The 18,269-nt window shown below is 48.2% G+C and overlaps 1 protein-coding gene across 1 annotated transcript in view; it reads left to right on the top strand.

Annotated features, from left to right (window-relative positions):
• Positions 1-5,665: 5,665 nt before the first annotated feature.
• Tspan11 (tetraspanin 11) overlaps positions 5,666-18,269 on the top strand; it is a 66,909-nt gene continuing 54,305 nt past the window's right edge. The window contains exon 1 of the mRNA XM_005365277.3: positions 5,666-5,956. The gene's annotated coding sequence lies outside the window, so the exon portion shown is untranslated. The remainder of the gene's footprint in view (positions 5,957-18,269) is intronic.

Genomic DNA, 18,269 nt, shown 5'->3' on the forward strand with positions numbered 1-18,269 from the left:
TGTGTGTGTGTGTGTGTGTGTGTGTGTGTGTGTGTGTGTGTGTGTGTTTGAAGTTTCATGCCTGCCTGCTTTGATACCACAGCCCTTAGGCACATACAGCTGTTAAACTCTCCAGATGTATTAAGATCCAAGTGCCATAGCACAGGCCTGTAAGCCCGGTACTTGAGAGAAAGAGGGAAAAGGATCAGAAGTTCAAGGCCAGCTGGGATACTCTTTGAGCAAAAGCAGGTGGTGCCGAGTGCACATCAAGGACAATGGTTTGTCTGTCTGTCTTTTTGGTCATTCAACCTAAACTTGAACTCAAAAGTCATTATTTGATTCCGTACCTGGAGAGCTCAGGTGTCAATGCTGCCCAGGGTCACTCCACTTGGCTTTCAAATGGCTCTGCCATCTGCATATAAGCTCTGGGGACTCCAATGTCTGAACGGGACACGGGAAATGCAAACAGCCAGCACACCACGGGCTGTGATTGCTGATCAGTGCAGTAGCATTTGTCACGCACACCTCAAGTCCTGTGTCTGTCCCCTCCCCCAGTACTACCTTCTCCCCCAACCGTGCACGCCAGAGTTGAGAGATGGAATAAGCCAGAGTTTAAATGATCACGTTATTAATTTTTATATTAACACGTGAGAAGTGACACTATTTTAAACGCATCTCATTAAATAAAACACATCGTTAAAATGAATCACACCTGGCGTTTTACATATCGAATTTGCAGACAGATCACAATTGCATACATTTATGGGCTACAAGGAGATGTTATAATTTTTAATGCAATGTAGGATGGCTTGATAAAACGAATGAACTCGCCCATTCATCACCCCCAGCGCTTGGCTTTTCTGTGATGAGAGCCTTTGAAGGTCACTCTCTTCATACTGTGGAGACATGTAGTGTTTGTTGAGGAGTGCCTGTGGCTTGAACACACTTTCCCACAACTCAGGCTGCAATCTGATGGCCAGTGTTGAGGGGTTTTCAAGAGGGCCTCCAAGACGGATTTGGTCTTTCTTGAGAAATAGCATCCATTTCTTTGAGATCACCATGCTACCACGTCCTCCCTCCCTTGACCATTTTCTCTTTTGCAGGTACCTCCCTCTTATACCCACAGTCCATCAAAAGGCAAGCAAATACAACCACGTCATTTCTGTCCCTAGAACCATGGGTTAATAAACCTCCTTTCAAAAGTAAATTATCGCCGGGCGGTGGTGGAGCATGCCTTTAATCCCAGCACTCGGGAGGCAGAGGCAGGCAGATCTCCGGGAGTTCGAGGCCAGCCTGGTCTACAAGAGCTAGTTCTAGGACAGGCACCAAAGCTACAGAGAAACCCTGTCTTAAAAAACAAAACAAAAAAACAAAAAACAAAAGTAAATTATCCATTCTCAAGCATTGTGTATCAGCAACAGAAAGCAAACTTAGACATTAACTATACCCAACATGCCAACAACAGATCCAGTGATATTTCTTCCTCCTATCTGAGGGCCTGTAACCTTTACCATTTCCCCTATCCTCCTGTTTTCATGTGTTGAAGCATGGCTCTGGGCAGCTTTTAACTTACATGTTGTATTTCTTGTCTTTAGACACTCAGTGTCACTAGAGACATTGCTGGAGAAGGAATGAGCTAGCTTAGATGCTTCCTTGTCTTCTGGTGTCTAGGGTCATTCAAAGATCCCTTCAGGGTATTTTTCTAGTCTTCTCTTTCCTTATTATTGTTATCCTATTAATAACTATGATGAGTCCCAGCTCTCCTCCATCCTTACCCCACATAATTTGCTTCTCCCTGCTCAAAACACTCCACCCTTCTCCCCTGACCTGAGCCCCTAAATCCCCACATCATCTTTTTAATAGCCCTCCCCTTTATGGTCCATTTCTGCCTTGTTTTCATTTACTTACTTTTTTCATATGTGTGTATTTTCCCTGCCTACATGTCTGTACCACGTGCATGTGGAGGCCAGAAGAGGGCACCAGATCCCCTTGATTAGAATTATTGATGGTTGTGAGCCACCATGTGGGTGCTGGGAATAGAACCCAGGTCCTCTGGGACAGCAGCCAGAGCTCTTAACCACTGAGGCATTGCCCTAGCCCTGTCTGCCTTGAGTTTTACTGCCAGCTTCTCTGACCCTTTCTGACTCTCCCTGCTCCTCATTTTAGGTCAAGTTGAAGGCCATCATCTCATAGACTTGCCCAAGCCTTGCTCCTGACATTATTAACTGCCCGTTACTCCTCGTGCTCATGCAATGTGTTTTACCTCTATTTTCACAACTTAGTCTTTGTACCACTAACCCCTCCTCAATGACTCTATATCCAAAAGCCAGACAGATAAAGCCTCACCATCTTTGACTTCCTGCCTCCAAAACCATGAAGTTAAAACAGACTTCATATATATATATATATATATATATATATATATATATAATATATATATCCTACACCATCTTCAGTATTCTGTTACAACAACAGAAAATAAGCTAAGACATTAACTATTCTTTTTTATCTTTCTTTTTAATGTACTTTTTAAAAGATTTTTTATTAATTATGTATACCGTGTTCTGTCTGCATGTATCTCTACCCACCAGAAGAGGGCACCAGATCTGATTACAGATGGTTGTAAGCCATCATGTGGTTGCTGGGAATTGAACTCAGAACCTCTGGAAGAACAGACAGTGCTCTTAACCTCTGAGCCATCTCTCCAGCTTGACATTAACTATTCTTGCCATACTGTGCATCAGAGAGAGATCTGCATGCAGAAGGTCCACTAGAAGGTACTCCTGGAACACCTTACGACAGAAGCAAACAGAGTTAGGTAGAGCATGGATTGCACTGGGGGTTTCCTTTCAGAAGCTGTGGAATATGAGTGGCCTTCAGAGACCTCTGGAGTGGAACCAAGAGACTTGCCTGTGTATCCTTGCATCTGCGAGTTGGGTCCAAGATCCTTCCATTCCTTCTGCTGAGACTATAGCATCAGTCAGCTTTCCATCACCATGGCAAAATGCCTGAGATAAGCGATTTCTCAGGAAGACAAGTTCTCCTTTGGCTCATGGTTTCAAAGCTCTTAGCTCACAGTCGCTTGGCCCCATTGCTCTGGGCTTGTGGTAGAGCAGGGCTGCTCACTTACAGGAGCCAGGAAGCAAAGAAAGGGGAGGAGGCCAGCGTTCTAATAGCCCTGAAAGGGCACTGTCTCTGTCCCAGTTCCTAGACACCTTCTATGTGGTTGATTCATCTCTTAAAAGTTCCAAATCTCCCCAAAGCACCAAACCTTTAACACTCAAGCCAATGGTGGATGTTTAAGCCCCGAACCATACCAAATGACCAGCTGGTTTATACAAGTCAGTACTAAGTAATTATTCTCAAAGTGTCCAAAAGTGTCCTAATTCCCAAGCTGAACCTTATACCCTGCTCTCTTGAGCATCCTCCTTGTTGCTCTCCCTGTATAAGGAGCCGCCACTGACCGTCCCTCTTCACCCATGCTCTGCAGTCTAGCAGCTGCAGCCTGGCTCCACCACCTGTCTTGATGGTGTCAGTTTCCTTCCTCAGAAGATCTGGGTTCTGTCTCCAGCTCTGTCTGCTCTTCCTTTCCACACTCTTTCCATCTCACCCTCTCTCATCACTCCATAATTTGCTTCCACCCCCTCCTAAGACTTTCAGAATCATTTTTTCCAGCACACGGATGGGCACCTTCCTCTGAGTAATCTCAAACCCTATTGGCTTTGCCCACTCCAGGTGCTCTTCCAGACTTCCAAAGTTCCCATCATATCAACCGCCATCCCCAGGTCCCTCCCCACACCCCAGGTCCCTTCCTCACAACCCCAGGTCCTTCCATCACATCCCAGGCCCCTCCCTCGCATCCCAGACCCCTCCCTCACACCTCAGGTCCCTCCCTCACATCCAGGCCCCTCCCTCCTCACATGCAGGCCCCTCCCCCATATGCAGGCCCCTCTGTCACACCTCTCACTCACACTCAGGCTCCTTCCTCACACCCCCAGGTCCCTCCTTCACACCCCAGTTTCCTCCCTCACACGCAGGCCCCTCCCTCTTACTCCAGCCCCTCCCGCTACTTACATCTTTTCATCACTTCCCATACCCAGTTCACTTCTCACAGATATCTTCCACTGCTTCAATAAAATACCTGAGACTGAACAACATATAAAGAATTGAAGTCTATTTAGCTCATGTTCGGCAGCTCAAGAAGCCCCAAAATGGACAATCAAATCTGGCAAGAGCCTCGCACTGTTACAGCGTGGTAGAAAGTGAAAGAGGGGAATTATTGCCTTCAAAAAAAGGGGGACATCATGCTATATAATAACCTCTGCTCTACACACACACACACACACACACACATATTCATGCACTTGTGTACACATGAACACATCCACACACATGGACATGCACACATATAAAAATGAAATAAGTATAACCTGCTCTCTGGTGTAAACAGTCCAGTGTGGGACCACAAAAGTTGACTTCCCAGAGAATCAGCCCTGTTCTGTGAGAGCAGCATTAATCCCTCCAGGAGCCATCAGCACCCAAGCACTTTGAAAGGTCCCACACCCCTCCACCCTAGGCACTAAATCTCAGGATGAGTTTTATTTTATATGCATTGATGTTTTGCCTGCACATATATCTCTACTATAGTGTCAGATCTTGGAATTACAGACAGCTGTGAGCTGCCATGTGGGTGCTGGGAATTGAACCTGGGTCTTCTGGGAGAACAGCCAGTACTCTTTGTTAATCATTGTGCTACCTCATCAATCCCTCAGAGTGAATTTTGAAGGAGACGAAACACATCCAAACCGCAGTCCCAACTCATGTCCCCTATGATAGCCCATGCTATCATAGATAGAGCTAGCTGGGTACTTAGGGGGCGCTGGTACCTCAGTAGCCAGGTAAGCTCAGCTTTCCCCGCCTTCCGCGACTCAGTTGTCAACTTCACTGGCTTTAGAATCAGCTAGGAAACACACTTTCGGATGTGTCTAGGAGGATGTTTCACTGAGGGAATATATGTGACACTATCCCATACTGGAATCTGGACAGGATAACAAAGAGAAACAAAGCAAGCAATCTGAGCATCCATCCCTCTCCGGTTCTTGGCTGCAGACCCAATGTGGCCAGCCACCTCTGCTCTTGTCACTGCCGTCTGTGACCCACTGCACCTTCACACTGTAAGACAGAACAAATCCTTCCTTAAGTTGTTCTTGCCAGGTATTTTGACACAGCAGAAAGAAAAATAACTAAGGAGCAGCAAGTCTTGCTCACTGCAGTCAAGGCTGGCTAAGCGCGGGTGTTCCTCTCTGTAGATCGCCAGGGTGCTCCCCCGCTGCTGGGCAGCTGGGGTCAGCAACTCTGCTCCCTCACCCACTGGCAAAGACTGGGCCTCTGCTGTCTGCCCTTCCATTGTGTTCCAGTCTAAGAAGGGATCTGGCTTTTCTTTGGTTCCACGGTAAAAACGATGGTCCGCATGACTTTGAGAGATGGTTCTTGTGTCGCAGGAGTAAGGAGAGAAGTGAGAGGCTCGTCTCGATACCCCGTGGAACCCCTCAAGGATTTACTTCTTTCCGGAGCCTGAGATTTCCTCCTCTTCATGAGGACCAATCTAAGTCCGAGACGAGGATTCTAGAGTGAGTGGGTGGGTCTGGGATGGCCGCCTCTCCGTCTCCGCCCCACCCCCACCCCACAAGTTTCTCGGGGCCAGTTCTGCACAATTGCCAGGACCAAGAGCTCCGTGTGCTCTGAACTGGAGAAAGAAAAATAAAAAAGCCAGCTCCAAACAAAGAGCAGCCGGTCCCCGCCCGCCCCGGGCCTGTGGGCGCGTCCCAGCTGGCCAGTCTGCGAGAGGGGCGCCCGGCAGGCTGCAAGAGAGGCAGGGAGCGCGCGGGGTTGGGCAGACCGCTGTGCCCAGGGCAGCAGCAGTCACCGCTCCAGGATCCCGATCCTTCCCTACATCCAGTCCAGCGGTTGTGGCCCGGTAAGTGCAGGTGGCGGCAGGAGACAGCACGCCGCTGGTGGGACTGGCACCAAGTACCAAGGGGATGCCCCAGAGGACGCCCCCAGCTCAGCTGCCCATCCCCAACAGGACCCCAGAGGGACTCGATGGGCAGGAAAGTGGCCCTTGAGTGAGGGTGGGACAGGAAGCCACTGGACCTGTGGTGGGTGCTTGTGTAGGTGTCGCACTATGCTCAGCAGAGGTAGTTGGGGGAGGTCAGTACTACTCTAAACGTCTGCCTTGCGTTTCTGCCTGGGGATTATTATGATTAACTTCTCGCTGGGCCTCTGATAGAGCCTGGGCCACGCGCAGCATGCCCAGTACATAACTGTCCTTCCGGAAAATGTCCCCCTCTTTGTTCACCCCAAATGCCAGGGGTTGCCTCTTGTTTGTTAGCGGAGGCAAGGCTGCAGGACCCCATGAAAAGCAGGGTCTGCTAACTGCTGGCAGCTGCTGAGTCCAGGACACTGGGGGATTGTTCCCAGGCAGTCCAGTCTGTCTTCCCAGGCTGGGCTATCCACCAGGCCTCAGCGCCCTGCTGGGCGTTAGAGCATATGGAGTTCTGAGTTGGCAGGCCTTGTCACCTGTGGGCACGTGCTGAGCCCTGTGTCTGCAGCTGACTGCTTCCTGTGCTCAGGAGTGAAGACGATTCTAGGATGTATGTGTTTCCTGTGGATTATACAGTGCTCACAGAAATGAACTAGCTGGAAAGTAGGGGAGAGGAGGGCTGGTGGGCATCTTAACTCGGTCTAGACCTCCGAGTGCACAGGAAGAAGCAACCAGAGGCCCCGGCAAGTGACTTAATAGAAAATTTAGCTGCCATGACTGTGTCAAGGCTCTTTACCCAGGAAGGTTATCAGAGTTCCATGGCTTATTGTACACAGCGGAACCAGTAACCCTGGTCCTACATGTCTCCTAGATAGCTGGAGGAACAATGGGGGGGGGATGCCTGGGATGGGGCTTTAGGCAAGGGGATGGTGCTGGGCACACAGGTGCCAGCTGGCGGCTTGAGAAAGCCCTGGTGGTCTGCAGCTGCTTGGTCTGCGGTGGTAAAGGGAGCCCTTACACTCAGCACCAGAGGGGTGTCTGTCTGGAGCTGGCGTCTGGACTCTCAGTTGGAAATGTGGAAATTACAGACAGGCTTCCCACAGTTTCTGTATCAATGTCTTCGGCAGCACAGAAAAGAAACTGGCTTCAATGGTCTTCAAATACCCTGGGAGCCTTACTTCTGCCTCCAGGAGAATGTGGGTGATTCGATCTGCCATCTTGTTTAGCTCCCTACAGTTTGCTCCCCAGAAAGTAGGAAGTGAAGATGTTTGTTCCCCAAGCCCACAGGTTTTGGTCATTCCCTGCGGAATTCTGCCTTCTGTGGCACAGGGACTTCGGAACCAAGTCCAGTCCTGGGTCAGTGTAAGGGGATGGGGGAGTTTCAGCTCAGCATTTATACACAGACAGCGAGTACCCAACACCAAGACATGGTCAGGAGGCTTGTGGCCCTTGAACGTCATCTGTCACAGAGACCTTTTCATGTGGTGGCTACTTAGTTAATGTTTGTGAAGGAAAGAACCCTGGGGATGGGGGCCTAGAAACCCAGAGTTAAGCATTGTCTGGGCTTTTAGAAAAAGTCATTTCGATCTATGGATCTCCTTCCCATTGGCCAACATCAGGGCATGTCCAAGTACCATTCTGATGTTGGCTCCAGGGTGAGCCCATCCCTTATGACCTTTCTTGGTGTCCCATTTGAAAGAGCCAGTTCCCAGCTAGACACCAACACCCCAGTGTGCCCCGTTGACAGCAGTGGCCACATTTTAAACTGACCTTTGCTGTCTGCTGTAGGGTAAGTGAGAAGAAAGCAGAGGCCATCTTTGTCCTCTTCTCTTCCCCCTCCTAAAACGTAGTAGGTGCTGTGTTCTGGGTGTTAACTGTGCAGGGAGTGCAGGCATGTTTTCCTTTCTGGACCTGTGGGTGTGGGAGGCAAGCCCTAGACATAGCACAAACAGTCAGAGTTTGCAGTATGTTCTAGGTCAGCTTACAGGTAAGGTTTTCTTTAAAGATGGAGTCCTCCCACACAAGCTAGAAAACCACTGCACCAGAGGCTTACAGGTGTGTGTCCCAACTCCACGTTAAAACATACAATTGTAACTAGCCATTTATCACTATTAAGCCTTTAAAGAGGAACTACATGGCAAAACACTTCCTCCCCCACAGAGCGGGTATTCCACAAACCAGGACTGGTCATGGAATCCATCATAGGCTTGGTTTTGGTTCCTAGGATGTTAAGTCATAATCAATACAAAAATAATTCTGCACACAATACAGCATTGAGGGGCATGTGGGATGGGCATGAGATGGAAAGGAAACACTGGACAGCAATGAGGTGGCTAAACTACTCACAGATATTTGAGAGCTACACATTCAGGGTGGCTGTATCTGCCGTTGTCCTCCCTGAGCATGCTCCCTGGGCACACTGTCCCGATCACCCCAACTCTACTAGATGCCCACTTATAATCACTTTCTCTGAGCAGTGGGCAGTGGAGGGAGAGCCATTTCTGAACTCAGAACCAGCCGTGGGAAGGAATCTGGCCTGCAGGTACATCAGCATGCTTCCTAGTGTCTCAAATCTCACCTGGAGATAAAGCACTCGCTCATACTCTTCCTAAAATCAAAATGGCATGTGACAATGTGACTGCTACCTCCAACGCCACCCCAGCCCCCAACAGAATAGACTTACCAGCAAGGCAGCCTCTTCCTTGGGAGAACACTAGCCATGCTTGCAGTGGAGAACGGGGTGACATTATTTAATTCTGGGTGGTTTGAGAGAGGGGGAGTTGACCAAAGAGAACTGGAATGTTCTGTGAATTCCATTGGGCTGCCAACTTTGCTGCTTGTACCTGGTCCTGGTCTAGTTGATCCTTACGGGCTTCTAGGTTCAGATAAAACACCATACACAAGGCAGATAAAACTGGGGAGGTGACCTGTATAGTATACATGTATTCCATGTATTCATCAAGTGTCTACCATGAGCCTTGAACTTCTGGATCCCAAGGAATCCATGGAGACACAGCTGCTTCCTTCTAAGTTTTGGTTGATGCTATTTAACCTCACTCCCAGGAAGAGATGAAAAAAACAGAAGAGATGGAAACCATATCACACACACACACACACACACACACACACACACACACACACAGGCACACCTGCACATCTGGAGCACATAGAGGCAGGCCCATCCTGGCTCTGCTCTTCCTCCTGTGTGACCTGTGTGTCCCCTGACCCCACTGTGCAATTATTTAATTTTCTCATTTGTAGATCTGAGAAATGATCTCTTCTAGTGAGGTGTGTGGATGGCTGAGGACAGAGGGAAAGCGTGGCGGAGGACTTGGGTTCCTACGTGTCTGGTGACCACAGCGGAGTAGGTGGAAGACAGCTTTGTGATCACAAGGGCATGGATGAGGAAGGCGACTGCTGTAGATTGTGGCTCAGGTGGGAAAGATGGAGGTCTGTGAATTGTGCACAGACCTGTCTTCATCTCCCTTGGGGCATCTTCCCTGGTCCCTGTCGCCTGTTGTGATTTGAATGAGAATGGCCCCCATATGTTTGAACACTTGGTCCCCAGTTAGGACGTGTGGCCTTGTGGCTTTGTTAGAAGATTCATATCACTGGAGGTGGGCTTTGAGATTTCAAAAGCCCATACTAGGCCCAGTCTCTGTCTCTGTCCCTGTCTCTGTCTCTCTCTGTCTCTCTCTCTCTCTCTCTCCCCCTGCCTAAGGATCAGGATAGAAAGCTCTCAGCTGCTACTCCAGCACCAACCATACCTTCCTGCTTACTGCATGTTGACCATGGACCAACCCTCTAAAACTGTAGCCTGGCCCCAACTAAATGCTTTCTTTTCTCAGTTGCCTTGGCCATGGTGTCTCTTCACAGCAATAGAAGAGTAGCTAAGACACTGCCTACTCCTCAAGCACACCTGTGGGGTACAGCTGCCTTCCAGCAGCCTCCTCCTACCTTTTCCCACAACCTCTCTTGAAGACTTATGGTCTCCAGGAACTAGGAATATAACAGAGGTGTAAGCAGAGACTCCTCGTTCATTCCTAACTGCCCAGACCCGAATAATCACACAGAAACTATATTAATTGCAACATTGCTTGACCTATTAGCTCAGGCTTCTTATTAATTAACTATTACATCTTAAATTAACCCATTTCTTTTTATCTATTTATCCCCACGAGGCTGTGGCTTACTGGTAAGGACCTGGTGTCTTTCTCCTTCGGCAGCTACATGGCATCTCTTTGACTCCACCTACTCTCCATATTTATCTCTTTCAGCCTGGCTATATTCTGTCCTGTCATAGGCCAAAGCAGCTTTATTCATTAACCAATAAAAGCAACACATATACAGAAGGACTTCCCACATCGCAGTGGGTTCTGGAAATGTGAGGCAAATCTCTCTGGCAGGTCCCCGCTGTGTTCTGAAGCAGTGAACAGACTCCGTTTTGGCAAGGCCATGGGATGACCTCTCCAGTGTTCTCAATCCTACCCCAACCTTGGAGCTCTTTCTTCCTTTGTCAACATGAACTTCATGCTTTAAAATATCTTTGTTAATCAACTTTAATACATACAAGATACTTGTTTCTCTAGTTTAAAAAAAAACTTGTTTTCATTTTACTATTTGTTCTCTTTTCTATGTTATATTGTTTTCATTTGAAACAATCAATTTAAGCCACTCACTAACAGAGCAGATTCAAGGATGTTTAAAAAGAAGAAAACAAAATGGGGGAGGGGGGAGGCAAAAATTGTCCAGTATGTTTGAGGCTTGTCAAAATGAAGAAAATTTTGTCAGACTGTGAAACTCATTTGACAGGTAAAAGTCTCTGTTACTGAGTGTTCTTGAAATAGTGCAATGAGGCTTCTCTCTCAGAGCTGCCTCTGAGATGAGAATCAGCCTTCCTGCACTTGAAGATCTCTGTCCCTTCCCTGGCTTTGAACTAGCCTCCCTCAGCATCAGCTAGGGATGGGATCAGATGAATGATTTTTTTTTAGTCCCATCATGTAAAGAGTAGGTGTCCATTAAACGCTCGTGGCATGGACATTGCAGGAAGAGTGGCAGGCATCATTGCAGATGTGTCTTGGGAAGAGTTCATCCACCCATCAGAACCAGCTGTATAGTCTGGGGGAGGCAGTGCAGCATGGGAACACAGATGTCTGTTCCCTTGTGCAGGAGACACTAATAAAGCACAGAAACTGAATGCCTTTTCTTTCTTCCTTGTTCTCTCTTGGCCCATCGTGTTATTATTCCCTAATACTAAATGACATTGCGTAAAGGAAGATTGATACTAAGTGACCAGCATAACTTCTGCCACCAATCTTTCCACTATGCAATGTTCACTTAAAAGGCTAACCCTGAAGCATTTAAGTTGTGCGTGGGATCATCCAAATCCCACAGTCCAGAGGTCATAGGTGTGTTTTGTCCTTACCAAAAGAGCAGCAATGATGCATGAAACCGATTCAACTATAGTCCACATCCTTCCACAGACACAGTGGGTAGCAGCACTCAGCCTTCTGCTCCTGAGGAGGAAGAAAGGGCTGAGGAGAGCTTTTCTAATCACTGTGATAAACTACCTGACAGCTAAGGCTTAAGGGGAAAGAGTCCATTTTGACTCATGTTTCAAAGGGCATAGCCCAGCATGACCATGAAGACAGCAGCAAATTCTCCTGTCCCTGGCAGTGGAGCACAGACAGGAAGCCGAGAGCTCAGGCACGAAGTAGGACTAGGCTGTAACCCTCAAAGGTTCCCCAGTGACCCACGCTTGTTACATTCTTCCCACCCCAAAGGTTCTACGATCCTTCAAACAGTGCCACCATCTGGGCACCGAGTGTTCAAACACATGGGCCTATGGGCCATTCCGTGTGCAAGCCATGGCCCCATCTGTGAAATGGGGATGATGGCGGCGCTTTAAATATCAGACGTGGTGATGAGGAATCTGTGAGATGGATTAGAATCCCGGCCCTCTTGATGAGGCAAGCAAATTCAAGGCCAGCTTGGGCTACATAGGAAGATTTTGTCTCTAAAGACAAAAAGCAAACAAAAACACAAAACCCACAAACTAAACAAGCACTGACTTTGAGAGCTATGATGATTATACTTGTAAGAAAAGATTGTTTCTGACAAAGACGGGTAGCCTACCAAGGACCAACACTGCCTAGATTTCTCTCATCTTGTGGTATGCCTATGTGCCCAGCCAATAGACATTTCTGAGCTCTGTTACTCCTTATACCTTCAAGATCCGACCAATAAGGTGTGACATGGACCACCTGTGCTAGAATCCTAGTTTGGGTTTTATTGCTGTGAAGAGACACCATGACCACAGCAACTCTTATAAAGGGTAACATTAATTGGGGCTGGCTTACAGTTCAGAAGTTCAGTCCATTATGGTCATGGCGGGAAGCATAGCAGCCTGCAGGCAGACATGGTGCCGGAAAGGCAGCTGAGAGTTCTACCTCTTGATCCACAGGCAGCGGAAGTGAGTGACACACTAGGCCTAGCTTGGGTAACAGATCTGAAAGCCCGCCCAGACAGTGACAAACTTCCTCCAACAAGGCCACACCTACTCTAACAAATATACACCTCCTAATAATACCACTCCCTAGGGGCCAAGCATTCAAACACGTGAGTCTAAGGAAGCCATTCCTACTTAGAGCACCACAGTTATGGAGAAGACGGAGGGCCTCTTGGCCATGTACACAGACTAGCCTAGTTTGAGTCGTAGCATGCTATTTTTACTAGCAGAAATTGCCTTGCTGGGTTACTCTCACTTTCTTGGTATGTTTCTTTATTCAATACTAAGGATACTCATACACATCGTCATATAAATGATTCATAAGCTACATTGTTGGAGGATGGGAAGCAGGACTCTGTCCTTCCCATGGAAGAAGAATAGAATCTCTCCACCAGTGGACAGGCCAATTTTCCCACATGCATGTACTCTATGCATGTGAATTATTTCAGGGGAGTATAGAAGCTGTATTTGAACTCCAGCATTGAGCAGTTAGTACCTCCTACAAGGTAGCAAATGGAAAACTAAACAGGGGGCTTCTTCTTCACCTGAAACATCCAGGTAACTCTCTAAACCTTAGAAGAGTGGGTGGTGATGATGCAGGGACGGTGGGCTGCACTTGATTGGGGGATTGATATAGGCAACAGTCAGGGTGTTCTGAAGTCATTTGCTTTGAGGAAGAGTTAGGGTGCCTGTGATTGCACTGTCTAGTGGCCAGGAGAATGTGTTATTTCCTTGTCCAGAAAAGTCAAATATCTTTTAAAAAGACAAGCATCTGTGGTGTGGGAAGTCTTTCTATGTGTTGCTTTTATTGGTTAATGAATAAATCTGCTTCGGCCAGTTGCTTATCAGAGCAGGGCAAGGCGGAAGTTTTAAGCTGATTGAGGAGAGAGTAAGCAGTGTCAGGAGAAGCCATGTAGCTGCCGCTGGAGACAGATGCACTGAAACTTTGCCAGTAGACCACGACCTGGTGGTGGTGTACAGATTAATGGAGATGGGCTAGTTTAGGATATAAGAGCAAGCTAAAAATACGCTTAAGCCATTGGCCAAACAGTATTGCAAATGATATAATTTCTGTGTGTTTATTGTGGGACCAGGCGGGACAGAAGCTTCCACCTACATATCTGTGTGCTTGGCTCACCTGTAAGGGGATTGAAATATTTTTCTTAGGGGTTATCAAATCCCTAAAAAATATGTTTGCAATGACTTGAGATGGAACACCTATGGCTCATTGACCAGGAGCCTTAGCAGCCTCCACACTCACCTCAAAGACTCACGTCACCTTCTGGACTTAAGGCCCAGAAGATTCACATCTGAGTCCCAAAGTGAACACTCAAATTGAAATTTACACACAAGACTGTTATTGCATTTGCACACACAGACACATGGGCCAATAAATCTATGGTGTGGGGAGACATCACTGAATCAGGAAGCTGGAGTCCTGGTATCCCTGACTGCACAGGCAACCCTGCCCCTGGCAGCATCCCTGAACTTGCCAGGTCTGGTCCTGGTCCTGAAACATTGCTCTTCTCTTTGGAATGGGCAGGTTTGTCTATGTCCCTAAAAGGAGAAGATTGTCAGTGGCCCTTAATGTCAGGTGGGGGAGCCTTCCAACCTTTGGCTCTACGGAATTCCTCAGAACCCAGACAATCAGTAGTGACATTGTCCACACAACTGCATGTGTGTGTGTGCGTGCAGCTCCTAGGAAAGAATGCTCTTGAGGTTCACCACAAAGCCATAGTGCTTTATTCAAGACATAATACAGACACTATTTGGAAAGCAAATGAAAAATTTTACAAACCCCCTGTCTGGTAAGAAAAATGAGTTTCTGTATCATTGGGACACTTAGTCCAATTCCCATCACCCAGAAGGGAGTGTGTGCCCATCTAATTCACAGCCAGCAGTTATAAGCACCCTTAAGCAGGGAGGAGCCTACACATAATGAAAGCCTGAGTGGCAGCCCCTTCTCCTCCCCATAGTGCACAGAATGCAGAAACTGGGGCCTCTTCTTGCTGTGCTGAAACTGGGGGAATTGAGTCTGGTAACTTTCTAAGAGATGTTAACACCTGCTGCAGGGTTTGGCCAGACAACAGGAACACCTTGCCTCTGATACTTTGGTGCAAACTGCACTTGAAAGAATAGCCCAGAAATAACTGAAACAATGCCCAACAGCTGTGGTTACAAGGACTCAGAGCTTGAGGTCCTAAGAGTCAATCCACTCAGCACCCTCGGCTGAGGACAGGGTCCAGGAAGCTGTGGAACAGTGTGGGTCCATTCAGGAGCACATTTGGGAAGGGGAATTGGGCCAGCATCCATCCCTAACCCTCTGTTGCTGGGGTCCTAATTGAGGGCTGAGCACAGGGGGTCCCTGTTCAGAAGTGTCCTGAAAATTTTACAGTAAGAGAAGCAAGGTGCGATTTAAACCATGGAACATGGAACATTGTGGATAGGAAATAGTCAAAGTAAGAAGATCACGACAGGAACAGAGAACTCCAAAGACTGTGGCGGGGGGGGGGGGGGGAGAAGAGGGAGTACTTCAGGGCATGGGGTTTCCATCGTAGGTGACGAGAAAGTTCGAGAAATGTAAGAAGGTGAGAGCTACACATTATGAATGTGTTTAACGGTACTGGATTGCATGTGTTAAAATTGTCACTGCGGTAAATTTAATATTGTGTGGATTTTATCACCATGAAAATAGGCAAGGTGGGTGTGGCTGGGGCCCAGAGAAAGCAGTAACAGCTGGACCGTCTGCAACATGGAAGGCTTCGCAGGTGACCTCACAGGTCCCCTTCAGTTTGTGCTGCTCCTGGGGTAGTTTTAACCTTGGACAACTGTGCAATTATCATATTCATTAGGGAATTAAAAGGCATGAACTCAGGGACCTAGAGGTGAGGTTGTGCTGTGGTCTCAGCTTTGGGATAAGTGGGAGAGGAGGAAACAGTAACAGGAGAAGCATATCTTGGAGAGGCGCTCAACACCCCTCTTCCGCCAGCAGAGCTCCACTTGACTTACGATTTTATATTTGAAGTCTACCGAAAAAGTTATTTAAAGAACACACTCCCAGAGCACCAACTTTGCCGTGTACAGGTAAAGAAACTGAGGCACAGAAAGGGATAACATCCCGTTCACTTGTCAGCCAGTACAGAACAGAAGGAACCCCTGACAGCGGGGCTTCTGCTTGCCCACCCCATCCTGCTGAGAGTCAGTGGACTTCCAAGCGGCCCCATAAGGAGTCCCTTTCTTTAGTAATCCCACGAAGTGAGGACTCCCCTCAGTCCCTTCGCTCTCCTGGGGTCCAGGAGCACACACATCCCAAACTTCACCCGAAGAAAGAAGCAAGCAGCTCCTGCAGGTATGGGGCCTTGAACCCCGCCCAGCCTGGACTAGGAAAGGAATAGCCTTTTTTTCTGAAGACATTTAGCTCCTTCCAGTGGAGACAATCAGGGAAATTATAATACAGGCATATCTCTGAATGGGGGAAGCATAAGCTCTATTGTCACTATAATTAGGCTGCCTTTGTTAAGAGTGCTCACTCTTCGGCAAGGCCCCTGAGCTTTCTGAAGTGTGGTTGAGGCTTGGAATGTGAAAATTCAGTCTGCTGTGCAGCAGCTTCTCTGGGTGGGGGTCAGGGCTTTGACTTCTCATCCCAAGTTTCCTCCACTTCCCTAGCTGGATCTACACATGCCGGCCTGGAACAGTTGCTAGGGTCTGATGTGGTTACACTAGGCTTGGCTGGCAGCCACTGGTGGGCTCTCCGCTACGTCCAGCAGAACCACAGGATGTCATATATATATGCCTGACGGTCCCTTCAGGTGACTGTATTTTCAGAACTCATTCAAATGAATGCTCCTTCCACCGGACTCTGAGGGCCACGTGAGTTTGTTTAACTTAACTTCCTACCCCTGGACCAGAGGAGACAGATCCTTATTGCTTTTAAAATCTAGGTCAAAGCCTTGCCCCTGGTATGCATTCTTGTCCAGCCCCTTCTCCCATAAACCATTGCCAAACCCCCCTCCTCAGCACCTTGCAAGTACATCTTGGCCTTGAACTTCACACACTCCGTTGAAGTGCTATTACTCTGCCTGTTGCCCCCAGCTCTGAGTGTTTGGAGGTCAGAGACGGCCTCATTAATTCTTTTCAGTCTCTACCACCTACCGCCTGTGTACACATATGGAGACCTTAGACATCTGGCGAATTAATTGACTAATTATCTAATCTCGGGGGAAATGGATATATACATAACTTCCCCATGCTAAGCGAGGAGAGGCCTGAGGCAGGGCCTGAAAGGAATGGAATGGGCAGATTCCCATGATGCAAAGCGAGGCGCTGGGACGGGACTGAGGATGAGAGATGAACAAGGAACAGGCAGGTGGAGGGTCCCTTTGAGAGGACGTCTAAGGGATAGAGGGGTAGCAGTAGAAACGAATGGCTATCATAAACAGTTTTGGCCCTGGGTGAGCCTGGGTTTCAGCAGGCTCTGATAGCTGTTCCTTAATTTCCCTGGACAGAAAGGTATTTAGCCATGATTCTGGAAGGCAGAAAGCTCAAGAGTGCGGCGATGGCTTCTGGAGGCGGCCTTTATGCTATGTCCTCTCAAGCCACAGGCAGAGGGTAAGAGGAGATGATCCAGAGGAAGCCCCGTTTTGTTTTCTAACAAAGCCACAGGAGAAAATTAGCCTGCCCTGTGAGAACACCATTAACAGGCTCTTGTCTGGTCCTTGTCTGCTGTACTGAGGATTAAGCTTCTAATGCACGAGCATTGGGGCCATCTTCAAACCATGGCAACCAAGGCTCATTGGAGATGAACAAGAAGATGTGAGAGCAAACGGGATCATGAAACCCATGAGGCCGGTTCTTAGCCACTGTTCTACTGCTAGGAAGTGACACCACGGCCAAGGCGACTCTTAGAAAAAGAAGCATTTAATTTAGGGGGCTTGCTTATAGCTTCAGAGGCTTCGTCCATTATCATCACAGCAGGGAGCGTGGCCGCACATAGACAGGCACTGGAGCAGTGTCTGAGACCTGCATATCTTGATGTAAAGAGAGCAGGTAGTCAGCAGATACTGGATCTGCCGGCACTGGCTTTTGAAACCTCACAGCCCGCCCCCAGGGGCATATTTCCTCCAACAAAGTCATGCCTACTTCAACAAGGCCACACCTCCTAATGCTTCTAACTTTTCTCAAATAGTGCCACTCTGCCGACTAAGCATCCTAATGTGTGTTCCTATGGGGTCATTCTTATTTAAGCCAACACAGGCCATACCAGTGGTCACCATGGAGAGTGTTTCAGAGAAGGTGTGGTCAGGGTTGTGGCTCAGTGGCTTAAACAGCAAGTCCAGAACTCGTGAAGCTCTGGGCTCCATCCCCAGCACATAAGAAAGTGAGCGGGTGGGGAATGAGGTGTGTCCGTGTCTCACTTTCTTAGAGGAGACTGAAAATCCACTGCCATGGCTACTAGAAGTGACTTTGGGAATCACAGAGTGGTGACCATCAGACAGCAGTGAGTTCAGTGTGTCTGGACGAGAGAATGACCTCCGACCTCAGGGGTGAAGGAGGCTTAATCTTCACTGTCTGTACGGCTGGGTTTATAATCACCTAGGAGACACTTATCTGGGTGTGTCTTTGAGGGCGTTTCCAGAGAGGCTTAACTGATGAGGGGAGATGCACCCTGAACGTGGACAGCACCACCCAATGGACTGATGAGGGGAGATGCACCCTGAACGTGGACAGCACCACCCAATG

The sequence above is a fragment of the Microtus ochrogaster genome, unplaced genomic scaffold, assembly GCF_000317375.1.
Source record: "Microtus ochrogaster isolate Prairie Vole_2 unplaced genomic scaffold, MicOch1.0 UNK1, whole genome shotgun sequence".
NCBI classification, from domain to species: domain Eukaryota; kingdom Metazoa; phylum Chordata; class Mammalia; order Rodentia; family Cricetidae; genus Microtus; species Microtus ochrogaster.